At 52.6% G+C, this 13,841-nt stretch overlaps 1 protein-coding gene across 3 annotated transcripts in view; it reads right to left on the bottom strand.

Annotated features, from left to right (window-relative positions):
* Nucleotides 1-457: 457 nt before the first annotated feature.
* Nucleotides 458-13,841, bottom strand: part of AMER1 (APC membrane recruitment protein 1) — a 39,908-nt gene continuing 26,524 nt past the window's right edge. The window contains exon 3 of one of the 3 annotated variants that reach the window (XR_003256745.1): nt 458-701. The gene's annotated coding sequence lies outside the window, so the exon portion shown is untranslated. Of the gene's footprint in view, nt 702-5,693; nt 7,127-12,009; nt 13,578-13,841 lie in introns of those variants that run through there. The other 2 variants (XR_003256747.1, XR_003256746.1) reach the window with 2 other exon arrangements.

The raw sequence follows: 13,841 nt of genomic DNA, 5'->3' as shown, positions 1-13,841 counted from the left end.
ATCTCTGCCTGAAGGGATACCCATAACCATCAGCAAAGATGTGCCAGCCAAAGACCCTTTCCTGCTATCACCCTGAGCAGCTCAGGACTAACTGCATTATCCTTCTCCTTGATGTATGGCTACCCTTGAATCCTGTTCCTCTCTTAGCTGGTATTTATGGTGGCAATTCATTTGTGCTGAAGGACAGGAACCACGTGACTGCCATTAAGGCCATGACTGACTGCTTGCTCTTGACAGTTTCCAGACAGCAGATTAGCAGAACAATAGTGGATCRTAAGGAGCCACCACTTACAAAACCCCTTAAGAGCCAGGATTAATGCAAGAGTGAAGAGAAAGCTTGGTGAGGTGGGGTGGTGGGGATCAGGGGACAGAGGTGTCCCTTTAGGAGGCAGACCTTTGTCTTGCCTGACTGATCCACAAAACCGGGTGGGGAGTYAGGAGGAGCGTAGTTACCCTCAGCTGCCCTGGGTTTAACAGACCCTTTTGGCTCCAGGATCACTTCTTTTGTCCTCTTCTGGTTCCCTCTGCTTTTGTGCTCCAGTGCCCGCTGGCAGGCTCGGCCGGAGCCYGGGCTGTGCTCAGGGGCTCTCCCTCCCTTGCAGGTAAGGAAGAGGGCAAAGCAGGGAGTTTCTCCTCCTCTGTATCCAGTCCAAGTTCTCTATCCAGGCGACGGGGTGCCATCGGAAAGGATGAAGAGATACCTGTCAGCAAGGGCAAAGCACGGCCGGTTAATACAGAGGCATGGGGACACCCAGTGATGAGATGCGGCTGGGGAACGGTTGCAGTGGGAGGCAGCTGGTGGCCAACGTTTTACAGCCCCCTCCGTGCCTCCCAGGTGCCCTAGACTTGCAGCAGCACATCCTGAACTCCTGTCTCGCGGGGAGAGGCTCGGCATCCCATCCCCTACTGTTTCCAAAGGCTTTTTCTTTTTTCTTTTTTTGGCAATACAAAAACAAGAGCAGGAGGAAATACATAAAAAGCTGGTGCCTAGGAGACTGCAACCTCTGTCTTCTTTCCGTTCTGCCTGTCAGCAGTGTCTACAGCTCCCCTGGGCGCCCTCAGAGCAGCCTCTCATTTACCTGATGGTTTGGTCTCTGCTCTCCTGCTTTCCCCGGAGGTGTCCGGCCCTCTCCTCTCGCGCCAGCTGGAAGTCACCGTCTTGGCTGCACCCCGCGGCCTTGCCCCCAGCAGCCGGCTCCCGCAGAGCCCCACCGAGAGCTCCTGCGGGATAGCAAGGTGCAGTCAAGGAAATCGAATACCACTTGCTATTATACAATGTAGAGCGAAAGCTCAAGTGGCCCTGCCAGCACCAGACGCTGAAATGCAAACAGCTTTATCAAGATACGCTGAAGCAGTATAAATTCCTTGGCAGTAAGGTGAGGCCAGCAAACCGTGCAGGGGTAATCACTCTGCCCAGATGTTTCTCACAGTGGAGAACTTTGTCCCTCGGGAGGCAGGAGCAGAGTGGAGGGCACACAAAATATTCCCGGCAAAGTCCAGACTGTGGAAAAGCAGGGTACTGCCTCCCCAGAAGAATGCATTAAGCCTGCTCCATTTTGCAAAACCAGAACAAACTTCTGAAGGGCTCTGCAGTTCTGCTCAAAGAGCAGCCACCCCAGCCCTTAGGTGAAGGCTGTTTTGGTTTTGCTCCACTTACGAGTTGGTGGGACTGGCAGGAGTTAACTGGGACCTAGCAGGACCCTGGGTCAGGGAGCTGAGGTTAGCAAGGCCACAACAGGTCACCCAGGAGCACGTGTCTCAGGAAGGGCTTGAGCTCATCAGCCACTTGGTCAAAAATGTCTCCTATGAAAGAGAAAGGGTGCAAGAGGGGGAAATACCAGCCGTTTGGCACCAGCAGGTCACAGCTACCAAAACGAGGTATTATTTGACCTGGATTTATAATTTTACACAATACTTGAAATTTCTCCCCATGGTCTTCAGGAAGCTTTATTCATATTTGCCCTTTGAAAGACCACCCGAGAGACAGTTTGCAGGAGTGAAGTGACCCACTGATACCCAAACAGGAGAAAGGGACCAAAGGGAGCCTGCCTCTCGCATCCCGGGATCCCAGGCTTGTGGGCAGGCTCTGCCAACAAAGTAGCGATGTAGCAAAAAATACAAGGTTCTCCACCTTTAAACCTTCCTAAAACTCAAAGCAAATGGACACAAGTTCATCCTGCCTCCATGCATCCCGGAAAAATGTCTCAAAGAACAACGTTGTGCCCTTCTCGCTGACTGCCAGCCTGCAGAGAGCTTGTGAAAATGGGACAAACTTTCAGGCTTTCCCACCTCCTCTCAAAGCAAATGAATGAAAGCCTTTCCCTGTCGGTGGCTGAAGCACAGGCCACCAGGCCTGCGGCGCTGGCGAGCAGATGCACTGYGCTGCGCTAGTCCCTGATGCCCTCTGGTGCCTAAGCACGACATGGCACGGATGTAGCCAGCTGATGGGACCAGTCAAAGTCATACTAAGCTTTTGGGTAGCTTTCAGCTCCCCTTACAGATGTGACACTGGTTCCTCTCCAGCAGCACTACTATTTTGAAATGGGACAATGGACAGTCACAAAAGGCAGTGGTCAAATACGATCAGCAGCGAAACCACCTCAATTTCGAAGCAAAGTCAGACACCAGAACAAAATTGTCCACGTATTGTGTTGTGAAGACCCTCATGGCATTGCCATGTCATGACTTGGCCTCATGTCATGAGGGTGCCTTGTGTCGCGCACCCTCAACTGCGGTAGGAAGCCAGGGAAGGAGCTTTTTGCTCTCCTACATTTGCCTTTTCTCCAGCCACAAAGATTTCTCATCCGAGAGATCTTGCTCTGAAAAACGGAGCTGCCTTTGACTGCTGTATCCATATGGTGAGGGGGGGGGACAGGTCTTGCCCAGCCTGGCCAAAGCCATCTGCCAACCCCTGTGCTACTACAAGCGGCTGCAAACAGATCGGGAACATTCGTCTCACCAATTTGGGTGGCGTGGAGATCCTGGAGCTGGTGGCGTCCACGTGTGGCCATGCCGGACCAGCCTTCCCCTTCCGACTGGGATAGTTTAAGGGGGGAAAGAGGCTCTGGGGAGTGCGAAAACCCTACACAATCCCTTCTTCCCTTCAGAGCYTCCCTTTAAAGCAAGACCTAGAGGGCAAAGACGCTCCGGGGACCTTTCTTCTTTGTGTGGCTTTTACGAGGGACACACAAAATTGCGGCCGGCGTGGCTTTGAAGTGACAAAGCCTTTCCGTTGTCGGCGTGCGGCAGGGGAGTATTCCTGCACTTTCATCCCCTGCGCGCGGCGTGCAGACACCACGTTGTTCCCAGCGCCCGGCGCAGACTGCTGCGGAGACGCTGCCGTCCCCCGAGAACGGCGCTCGCCTGCTTTTGATCTAAAATAAAGGTCTTTGTGACCAAAATCGTCTGCTCCTTTGTCTGGAGGGTAGGAGAGAGAGAGAAAATATATCTATATATCTATATATCTATATATATATATAAAATAAAACAGAACGCACCCCAGATGGGATGAAAGAAAACTGCCAAGTCCAGAAAGTGCCATGGCAAAATAGCACAATAAAAGCTGTCCCCGACCCCAAAAAAACCCAGTTCCCGAGAGGCAGCTCGCTCAGCAGCGTCACGGCGGTGCTTGCTGCTCGTCTGCCAGGCGCCGGCGGACCCAACCGACCCAAGGACAGACGGACGGACGAGGTTCACGCTCAGCTCCGCGGTGGTGACTTCGTTGGGTGCACAGACRCCGGATGCCGGACGTGGCAGAGCATGGTGCAGGGGGGCAGTTTTGCGCCTCTCCACCTGGAAGCGCGGGCGGGCGGCTGCGCGGGGAGAGYGGCCCCGGCGAGGAGGCTGCAGGGCTGACCTTCTCCCTTTCGGACGACGACGGCCTTCCCGCAGGATGTAAACTAATCTGCCGCGTTGAGCTGGAAAAACAGCCCCGCTCGCCGCCTTTGACTCACTTCCCCTCGCACAACAATGAGCTCGGAAAAGCTCCGGAGCTTTGCCGGGGCTTTTTTCTTTTCTTCTTGCCAGCCCTCAGCTGTGCCCAGCCTGCTCGCAGCCTAGTGGAGATGATTTTTTTTCCATGTCACTGGTACACTTTAGCTGCTGGTGCCCGGCTCCGGGTGAGCCCAGCCCTCCAGCGTGCGCCCCGGCGCGGTGACCACTTGGTCGGTCCTCATGCTGCTTTCTTCCACCGCGGCCGAGCAGATGCCAAAGCCAACCCGGTCGTGCCACTTGCCTCTCCAGCTGGCTGCCGGGCTCCCCCTGCCTCCCAAAAGCAATCCTTGCCAATAGCTCCTGCTAGAGGCAACACCAAGGCTCAAGACTCCAGCTGAGGCCTCCTTGCACGGCTTCAAGGAATTATGAAGTTTGTCGTTGCTTTTGGCATCTCTTCTTGCACATCCTGGTTTTACCAGAGGGTAATTCCCAGGAACTGCAGTGGAGTTGCTCCGGACTGACACAATGAATTCACCAGGTCTCCAGGGGAACTGAAGGCAGAAGGGCTGTTCGGCTGCTCCTTAAGATCTTCTGGCCCCTGTATTGGTCACAAGGTGACAGGACAACGCAAGGTTAAAGAACAGGCTGGGATTTTTCAAACTTGGTGGAACGTTAACCTCTTCCTTTGCTTTYCATATCTCACTCTTTTGGCCCATTTTGTACCTTCTGCTCTTCCTGCTCCACCTCCAGCTCCTGATCTGGACTTCACAACCTATTTGGTTACAGTTGTTTGCTACAAAATTGTTGCTGGCAACTCAGCTCAGAGCCTGGTCCAAGAAAAAGAAAAAAATCGAGATCATGGGAGCCCTTTTGTTCACTTCCGTGGCATTGTTCAGCAGAACCAGCCCATTTGGTATGGGGCGGGGAGCGAAGGAAGGGAGACCGATGTCAGCGTTGGATTTACCAGGCAAAAGGGGCCCACAGGCTCCCACATCGCCACTGCCTGGTGCACTGGCTACCGTGCTTTACGAGTGATGGAGCTCCAGGTCCGACCCATGGGACCTCACACCTCCTCAAGGGCTGGGAGGAAAGGAGCTGGGCGCCCAGCTAGCTAGCGAGGAGCTGCAAAACCTTACCTTGCCCCTACAGACAGTGAGAATGGAAAAAACAATAATGTGCAAAGTCCACAACCTCTTCTGGATCCTACGCCGGCAGCGGCTGGCRCTCCCGCTGGGATGACCGCGCTTACTGCGGGATTAGGAGTCAGACCTACTGACCCACATTCAAACCAGATCAATACATTATTTACAGCCGCTGAGGCACCAGCTCACATTCAGCTCCTGGAGGAGAGCCCGCAAAAAGCTGCCTGTCGCACTGAGGAACTAGACATGCGGAAAAGAAGTCCGTTTTGGGGAATCTGCGGGTGATTTCACCAGCGCTCCACTTTTAAGCGATTCCCCAAGGCCACGCGCAGGCTGGAGTTTGGCTAAGTAAAGCAAATGGCACAGAGTGAACAGGCAGGGAAGAAATGAGACTTAATGGAAAGTCAAGCTTAATGGGCTGTGGAAAATGCCTGCCCACATTCGTACGGCCGAGCTCTGCTATGGTATTATTACACCGCGGGTTTGCTTTCCTCCTGTGTCATGCTTGGAGATCAATGTCTAAACCAGGATTGAGTGGTCAGAGAGCTAAACCATCCCGCTGAATAGCTCAGCTGAAAAAACATACAACAAACCTGGATTTTCAGCTTGGCTTAACCTTTATCAAACTTAAAGGACAGCCCCTCTTCCATAGATGGGCCAACAAGATGGAGTCTCCTCGTGGGACTTGTTACAGGCTATAAGGTAATATATATCTCGCCACGGGGTTACCACCTGGACCTGAAGATGTTAAAAGTTCAGGAACTGTTTGAGAGACACGTCCAGCCCAGCTCGCAGGAACTGAGGGAGGCCAGCAGACTGCGTGTGAACTGGATTCTGCCTCTGCTTGCAATCTGGAGGAAAATGTCCAGGTAGGTTCAGCACCAGACCCTCAATAAAGATTGAAGTGATATGAATCAGGGTCCCATTCCAGTTCATCTCGGGTTTTCCCTCCACACGTGTCTCTAAAAGTGCTAAAAGCATGTAGGTGGCTTTTGCAAAGTGAACTGGCTACATGTGCTGTGCAAAAAGGATTCTGCCTATGCCCGGGTTTGCTTGGAGAGGACTTCTGCAAAGACCTGTCTCAGTGTCACTCAGGCAGCCAGTATCTTCTCAAACTCAGCTAGTGCAGTAACTCATCTCTCCCTTAGAGGTCAGCCCAGCATAAAACTAGTAGAGAAATCCATACAGAGCCCAGGACGGGAAGTACATTTTTGTCCTCAGAGTCCCTCCTTTCCAGAAGCAGAGCTGTTGCTGAAAGAAGCGCTTTGTCCAGGTGCTGCAGAATGCAGACCTTCATCTCCAAACCCAAGGGCCTGCAAAGCGTTTCAGAAAACAGTCATCTTCAGATCTGCCAGCAGGGCACGGACAGCCGCAGGAGCACCGAAACCTGGAAAAAGCTAGTGCTGGAGGTGTGCGGGTCAGCTACGGCTTGCGCAGTAACACAGTCTGGCTCTCCTCGTGGACCCAGCGAGGCTCATGCTTTTAGAGCTAGAGACCTAGATAGAGTTCAAATCTGTGAAAAGAGCAGGAATTTGAATAAAATGGCCATTCAGCAAGGGAAAATTATGCTCTCCCAGACACTCGGATCCTGTTGGCTTGCTGTTTGCAGAACAGCGATCCTCAGTGCCAAGCTCTCACATGCTTTCTCCTCCTAAGGCAGCTGGAACGCGCTGGATATTTTGAACCCCACGTATATCTGTCAGTAAGGGGGGACTCCGTGGGGATGTCACAGCCTGTGACAGGTACTGAGAGCCTCGGCCACACAGAGCATGGACAGCAGCAGTGCCACCTTCCTCCACGCGGTTGCTCTTCCTTTACTCCCTACTTCTGCCCTGCAGAGGAGAAGGAAATTCAGCCACCACATCCTGCTTGTTAGGGTCCAGGAAGGCCAATTAAAGCCACCACAGATGCCGTTGTCCATATGGGATTTGGGCCTGCTGCACGTATGTAAGCGGGTGTCAGATGTTTGAACCAGTGACCTCGGGTTCGTACCACTTCTGCTACTGCATTGGGACTCTCCCGCAAAGGGAACGCGCAGAACTGGGTAGAGGCTGTGGAAATACGCTGTGTTAGCTAGAGAAGACACGCACCAAAGCCCTCCGCTGCCCAGGACTGGTTTTCCATTGCGCTACTGCTAGGAGAAAGTCTCTCTGACTCCAGAAGACAGTTATTTTAGAGCAGGAGGAACCGAGGCCCCTCCTCGCTGCTGCTGTAATATTCTGCGTGCCCACGGGGCACGGCACAACTGCTCCAAAGTCCCGGGCAGGTAGCAGAGAGCTGGCTACAGGCAGGTTTTGTAGCCCTGACGTTTGCTGGATTGCACCCACGGAGACAGGAATCGGAGCCAYTTTCATCGCCTCTGCCAGCTTGCCTTTCTCTCCCTAAACTCTCCTAATGGCTCACTTACGTCAGACCATAAACTAGTACCGTGAGGTTAAAAAATAAATAAATAAAACCGAAACGATCCATCGGCCAGGCTCATCTCAACGCCGAGCCCCAGCGAAGCCCTTCTGGTGTAACTAATCCCACTCACCTCCGCACAACAGCGAGCTGCTGCCGAGCAAAACCCCCGCCAGGAAGGGCCCGGCAGCTCCCTCGGGGGCTCGCCAGCGGTGCCTGCCAGCACGGCATCGCTCCCGCGGCGATTCGCTTGCCGCGGGAGGGGAAGGAGGGGAGCGAGAGCCGGCCGGGACAAGGCCAGCAGCTCCCCGGCGGTGATCACGGCAGCCCAGCTCGCCGTCACAACTGTCCCCGCTCCTGCCTTGAAGCAAAGGGCTCCAGGGAGCCTCAGCCCCACCACCTCGTTTCTTCCACGGGAGGGACAAACCCACCCCGTCACCCCTGGAAAAAAAAGGACAAACCTCTTCCCTCCATTTCTTCGGGAGGGAAGTGAGAGCGAGGGGAGTCAGAGTGACCACGGAGCCAGGGCCAGCCCCACACTAACCAGCTGCGGAGCAGGARCAGAAGGTACCAGGATGGTGCACACCAAGCATGTGCAAGACCCTCCCAGGGACCGTCTCGCCGAGCACCATCTATCATAGCAGAAAGCACTGGGGAAAGGAAGGAAGAAGCGTTTCCCACCTGGCTATTTCTAGAACAAAGATAACGTCGAATGTAAAAGTAAAATCCAGGCGCCAGTAGGGAGTAAGACCTTCCGACAGAGCTGCCCGGCCTCCCAGGGGAACATCAGCCCGCTGCGCTGCCCGCCCTGGGAAAATGCTGCAGTTTCACAAAAACAAGCCCAACCATTTCTCATTGGCAAAGTAATATCATCCCAGAGGTGGYGAGGCTGGGAAAGGCTTCCCGGGGAAGGGATGGAGGAAGGGTGGGGAAGCTGCAGTCCCCAGACGTTCACCCTCATCCTGGAGTTATCCAAATCCCAACCCGCTGGGGTTATAGACAGATCCCTGGAAGAACAAGCCAAGGGTCTCTCCAAGTCCAAAAGCCATTCAGGGGAAAGGCCAACGCTAGCGTGTCAAAGTCCTTGCCCACCCCAAGTGTAATTTTGTTTGATAGGGCAGAAGAAACTTTTTTCTTTTAGCCTTTCCTGACCGTTTCATAGCTTTCGGCATCAGCTGAGAACCTTGTAACACTTAACCCTGATACGTATGGGGGGGTGTGATACGTATGATATCTATGAGGGGGGATTTTCTATCAGAAAGAGAAAAAAAACAAGAAAAAGTCTCTTTTGCAAGTCTTATTTTTCAGCCTGCCTGAACTTCTGCAGGTAAGTGGGAGCCATTGGTCTCTACAAATGTCAAAACAACACTTTTCACTTAAAAAAAAAGCTTTTAAAAACAAATTACATGTCAGGACAGTCATAAATAGAAACCCTGCTCTGCCCCCACAATTCTGTATATTTATAATAGCTCCCAGCTCATTACGGTTCGTTTAGCTACTCGGCAATTCTTCACTCCTCTCGTAATTAAGTTCACCTGAAGCTGCAAATTAAGGAAGCGGCGAGAAAAGCRCGCAGGTGAGCAGCGAGGTTTTGTCTTCTGGGGGCTGCTTCTCTCGGAGGGGCTGAGCATGTGTTTCTCCGGGCTGCGCTCGCTTGTTTGCTTTGCATCTTTTTCTCCTATTTCCTCCCTTTTCTCCTATTGCCACAGCCTTGACGGTCAAAGCCAGGCAGCCGAGTGCCTACGGCCGGGGCCACGTGGGCGTTTCTCGCGGCGGTGGGAGAGCTCAGGGTGCCRCGCGCAGCGGCGGGCGCTTCTGAAGGACGCGGCTGCCCACGTGCTTCAAGAAACTGGGAAGATGCTTTAGAGCTGCTAAGCCCCATAAATGTCAATAATCATCGTGTCCTGAGCTTCAGCTGGTGCCGCTTCCTAAGATTTCCCGTATGCAATCCATGCAGCCTTTACGTCCGCTTCTTATCCTAGATTCTCGCAAAGCAGCAGTGCAGACGCGCTTGCCATGCCGCAACCCCAGCAGGAGCAGGGGCTTGTATCAGTGGATGCAGGTGGGGAACTGTCATTATTTTAATTTGCTTTCCTTTTGGCTTAATCGCTCCTTCTCTTTTCCTTTCTAACAGACAAATGCAACTCAAAGGAATAATAAAAAAAAAGCCTTCACTGACAGCTCGTGCATCAGAAGGAAAATAGCTACTTTTTTTTTTTTTTCCAAATCCCTCCAGCATAAAACAGATCTCRGCATCAGCCTAAAAATAGAGAGATTAAAAATAAATCTCCGGCATGCAGCCCTCGCCGGCGAGAGGCACGCCGAGCGGCGGCTGCTGCCCTGCAGATGGCAGCAGGAAATAGAGGCTGAGGCACCGGGGCAGCCGGAGCCCCCCAAGTCCCCTTGCTACGGCAGTGCCGGGGCATCTCTGCCCTCCGCCGCGGTGCCGCGTAACGGCGGACAGCAGGACACGGGCTATTTAAATCCCCCGCGGCTGCTGCTCCAGCTGCCGCGTTGCTGCTGCCGCCGAGCAAGCGGCCGGCATCTCGTGCCCGCACCGTCCTTGGGTTTTTCCTCCGAGTCTGGTACRGGATGAGCTGTGATGGGCTCCACCGGAGGCAGATGGCACGGAAGAGGCACACAGAAGAAATTAATGTAGCTGTCGCAGCCACACGGGCTCCTCGATATTAYGCCGAGTGCAGGGGGAGGCCGCTCCAGGCGGCACCAAGGCCACCCGGCTCTGCTCCGGTTGTGAGCAGAGCCCAAATCATGACATTGCTTGGGGGCTGCTCCAGGTGCCCTTCTGTCCTCCAGGCTTTTCRGGGTCCCCATGCAGGGGACAAAGGCAAGAACTTACTACAGCAAACTACATCTTTGGGGTAAATAAATAAATAAACAAATACATTTCCTATACAGAAGGGTGATGCCCGGGACCCTGCAACGCCTCAAGGCATACCCCATGGAGCAGGGAAGGAGCCAAGGTGAGCTCCTGACCTTTCTCTCCTTATACTGTGAAGATATTAATGGAAATAAAGAGGACCCCCACCCCAAGCGTCCTCTRTATCCCTTCCTAAAGCATAACGTCYCACGYTGGGTTCCAGTKSAAGAGGAATACAGGAAAAAAAGGGGTCAGAGACCAGAGGTCCCCAATTCAGCTGCCCCTTCGCAGTCACGGGAGACCCGGCACCCAACAGGCACCCAGAAGCTGCCCAGTGCCCTGCAGTGCCCTGCCGCCTGAGTTGGCCCTATGTAACACTGAGAATTAGGCTAGTTATGGAATATGCACATTTCCAGCTTCAAAAGTCCCTCTTCATTCATGTCCTACACCATTCCTAGCCTTAGTATCTTCATTGCACCATCTGGGCCTTTAAAGCCCCAGCCCAGTCCAGTGATTGCATAGGAATCTTATTTATATGAGTTCAAGTAAAGCCTGAAAACGTGAAATGAGTGTAACCTAAAAGAGGAGTCAACAGAAAGTAAATAACCCCTCCTTTTTTTTTTCCATTTCAAAAAGCACCTGTGGGTTTTGAGGGGTTTTGACTCATTTTGGAAGCCTTTGGGTCGGCAGCACCCATGGTCGGCATTGGCTGCTGACAAAGCAAAGAAGTTAATTACATCTAAAAAGAAATTCAATGTGTCGCTACTAGTAACTCACGTTATTGAACCCAGAAGCGGCAGCTGAGGTATGCAAGGCCTCTTCGGGGTGTAAGGGTTGGGGGGCGAGTGGCGCAGAAGCCATTCAAGGTTAGCACCCGAAACCTTTCGTCTCTGCCCCCCGGTCTGACTCCGGCTCCGGAGAGGGCAGGCAGAGTCGACAGAGCAGAGAGGTCTTCTCCAGCCAGCAGTGGAGAGGCAGGGACAGCCCGGCTGCCGGTGGTCACGTCTTTCCAGCACTAAAACCCCAGGAATGCCTGGAGCCTGCATTGCCAGGGACCAAATACAGGATAGAAAGGAGGAGACGTCTCTCAAATTCTGCCGTAGGATCTTACGGAGGTAGGTAAGAGCCAGTCTAAGACTTGAGACCTTCTCACAGAGCCTTGCGAAGGTTTGGATCCAGGCCCCGGTTAGCGACTCTGACCAGTTCCTTTACAATTTGGGGGCGTTTTGGGTGTCCTTCCCCCCTCTGTGGCCACGGCTTCCCAAGAAGGACGGGAGATTTGCTGCACTGTCGCTCGCGCAGAAGCGCTGCCGTGCCAAGCCCTTGCCTCCGGCAGGGGAAAGGACGGAGCACGCCAAGCTGCTCTCACCGTCCCCACGGAGCTTCCCCCGGGACAGGAGGAACGTGCCAGTCCCCACTGTCCCCAGACACACGTCACTTGGGAGGAAAACACAACTATCACATTCAAGCCGCTGCAGAGACGGAGACGGGAGCAGTAACACAAGGTGAACGGCGCAGGCTCGTCTGCATTTTGGCAGTGCGGCCGCTCCGTCAGCAGCCAGCGGATGCATCCGAGTGAACCACCGCTCCGCATTAAGAACYGCAGCGAGTGATAGTCACTATCCTCTGTAAACCTCCTAGGCTTCCAGCCCAGAACTGGGGCAGAGGAAAGGCCCACATGGGATCGGAACTGAAATGTGAATGACTACTCATTTTTGCTGCCACCATCTAATTCCCCACGATAACACGGCTTTAATCTCGCCTTTTGGGAGCCTTTTGCRCTCAGTTCAGGCTGTCAAAGAGGGACACCCACACGAGGTGCTCTCTCCCGGAGTTTTTACTGCCTCTGCCTGGATGAGCTTTCCCTTCACGTCAAGGATTCAGACGGAAAGTATTGTTTGCTCTYTGTCTGTAGTAAAACCTACTGTGTCGCTAATTTGCTCTGTCATTTCCAACCGGTAGGGGATTGGCTTTGCAAGAAGTTCTCAGTTGCTTTGCAAAGTTTAATTTGAACGGTGGAAGATGAAGCAAGACAAAAATCCAAACAGAGGAAATAGGAAGAAAATACTACAGTCTTTAAGCTCTGTAACGTCCTCTAATCCCATCTTCCAGAAGTTGGACGGTGACTACGGCAAACAGCGAGTAGAAATCTGGCGTCAAAGACAGTCAGAAGAAAACACGGGTCTAAAGGACTGATGCTTCTCAGAACTAGCATGCGGCTAAGCAGAGCGGCATAAGACCCTGTCAAATGATATTCTGGGGCTGTAATCCAGCCCTCCATGCTAAAAAGAGCACCAAACAGAAGCCAGTCCTTCCCTTGAACCTGAAGCGAATCTAAAAACTCCTAGAGAGCGCTGCCCCATTTCCCTTCTGCCATGCCCGTTTCAAAAATGAAATATTATTTTAAGTTCTGTGTTAAAGCAGAAACATTGCCAAAATGGTTTCATTTATTTTTTCATCTCTGCAAACTTCCGGGGGTGCCCAGTGATTTTCAGCTGAAATATTTTCTTCTGTTATACTAATAATGTTAAGTAGGTCCTGGTTGAGTCACCAATTACTCCTCTGCCTGACCCTCTAGGCTTTGTACAAAGACACCTTTGAAAATGTATTTACCTTTAATGGAGCTCATCTGTGGTTCTCTCGCCTTCACATCTCGTACCCTTGAGAACAGAGAGCTCTCTTTAAAGCGCGGATTTAGAGAGATAAAGATCAAATTAAATATATAGCAAGGTTTGTTAGAGCAGGTTGCATAGCAAAACCCAAGTCAAAGAGCATACCTACACAGAAGCACATCTCTGCAAATTGCATTTATTAATGGCCTAGCTGCTAATTATCACTCCTGGCTTCTTTAAAAAATTGGGACAGGCTGCACTTTGTTTGGCAGCCCTAAGTGCTGTTTTTAGCTGTGATCTCAATGAGATTTCATGCCTTTAGGGCAATGCTTGGATGTGAGACCCRGGAGAGCTACTCATCTGTCTCCAGTTTCCTGACTGGTCCTCGCTCCTCAGCACTGACATTATTATTGAACTGCGTCCCCAAACGTGTTCCCCCTTCACTACCTAGCGGGGCCACAGTAATATGGGTGAGCGTCCTTCAAGTTAGAGAGACACCAACGAATTGCTCTTTGCTCATCCGTAAACCGAGGGAGGAAGAGGCAGTCCAGCTGGGTCAGGAGGTTTGGCTTCCTCTGGTTTCTAATGCTGTGGCGAGTACGTCTTGCTGCCCTGTGGGTTTGTACAAAAAATGTCCATTTTATTCTCAGAGCCAAACCACCTAAGAATGATGCTCTCTTTTTCTAACCATTCCTAGGGAAAGCAGTTTTATTCCTCCCACCACGATAAAGACACCCTCGCATGCAACTCCATAAGGAGCCCAGCTGAGTATAGCCCATCACCAGCTAGGGAGCGAGCTAGCCATGATCACCTGCAGCTACCCACTGGGCTGGTCACCTCCAAGCCTAGGCAGCCCTTGGGGCGATGTGGCAGCCG

The sequence above is a fragment of the Apteryx rowi genome, unplaced genomic scaffold (genome assembly GCF_003343035.1).
Source record: "Apteryx rowi isolate R43461 unplaced genomic scaffold, aptRow1 scaffold_69, whole genome shotgun sequence".
NCBI classification, from domain to species: Eukaryota; Metazoa; Chordata; class Aves; order Apterygiformes; family Apterygidae; genus Apteryx; species Apteryx rowi.
This window is presented reverse-complemented; position numbering and strand designations above follow the sequence as displayed.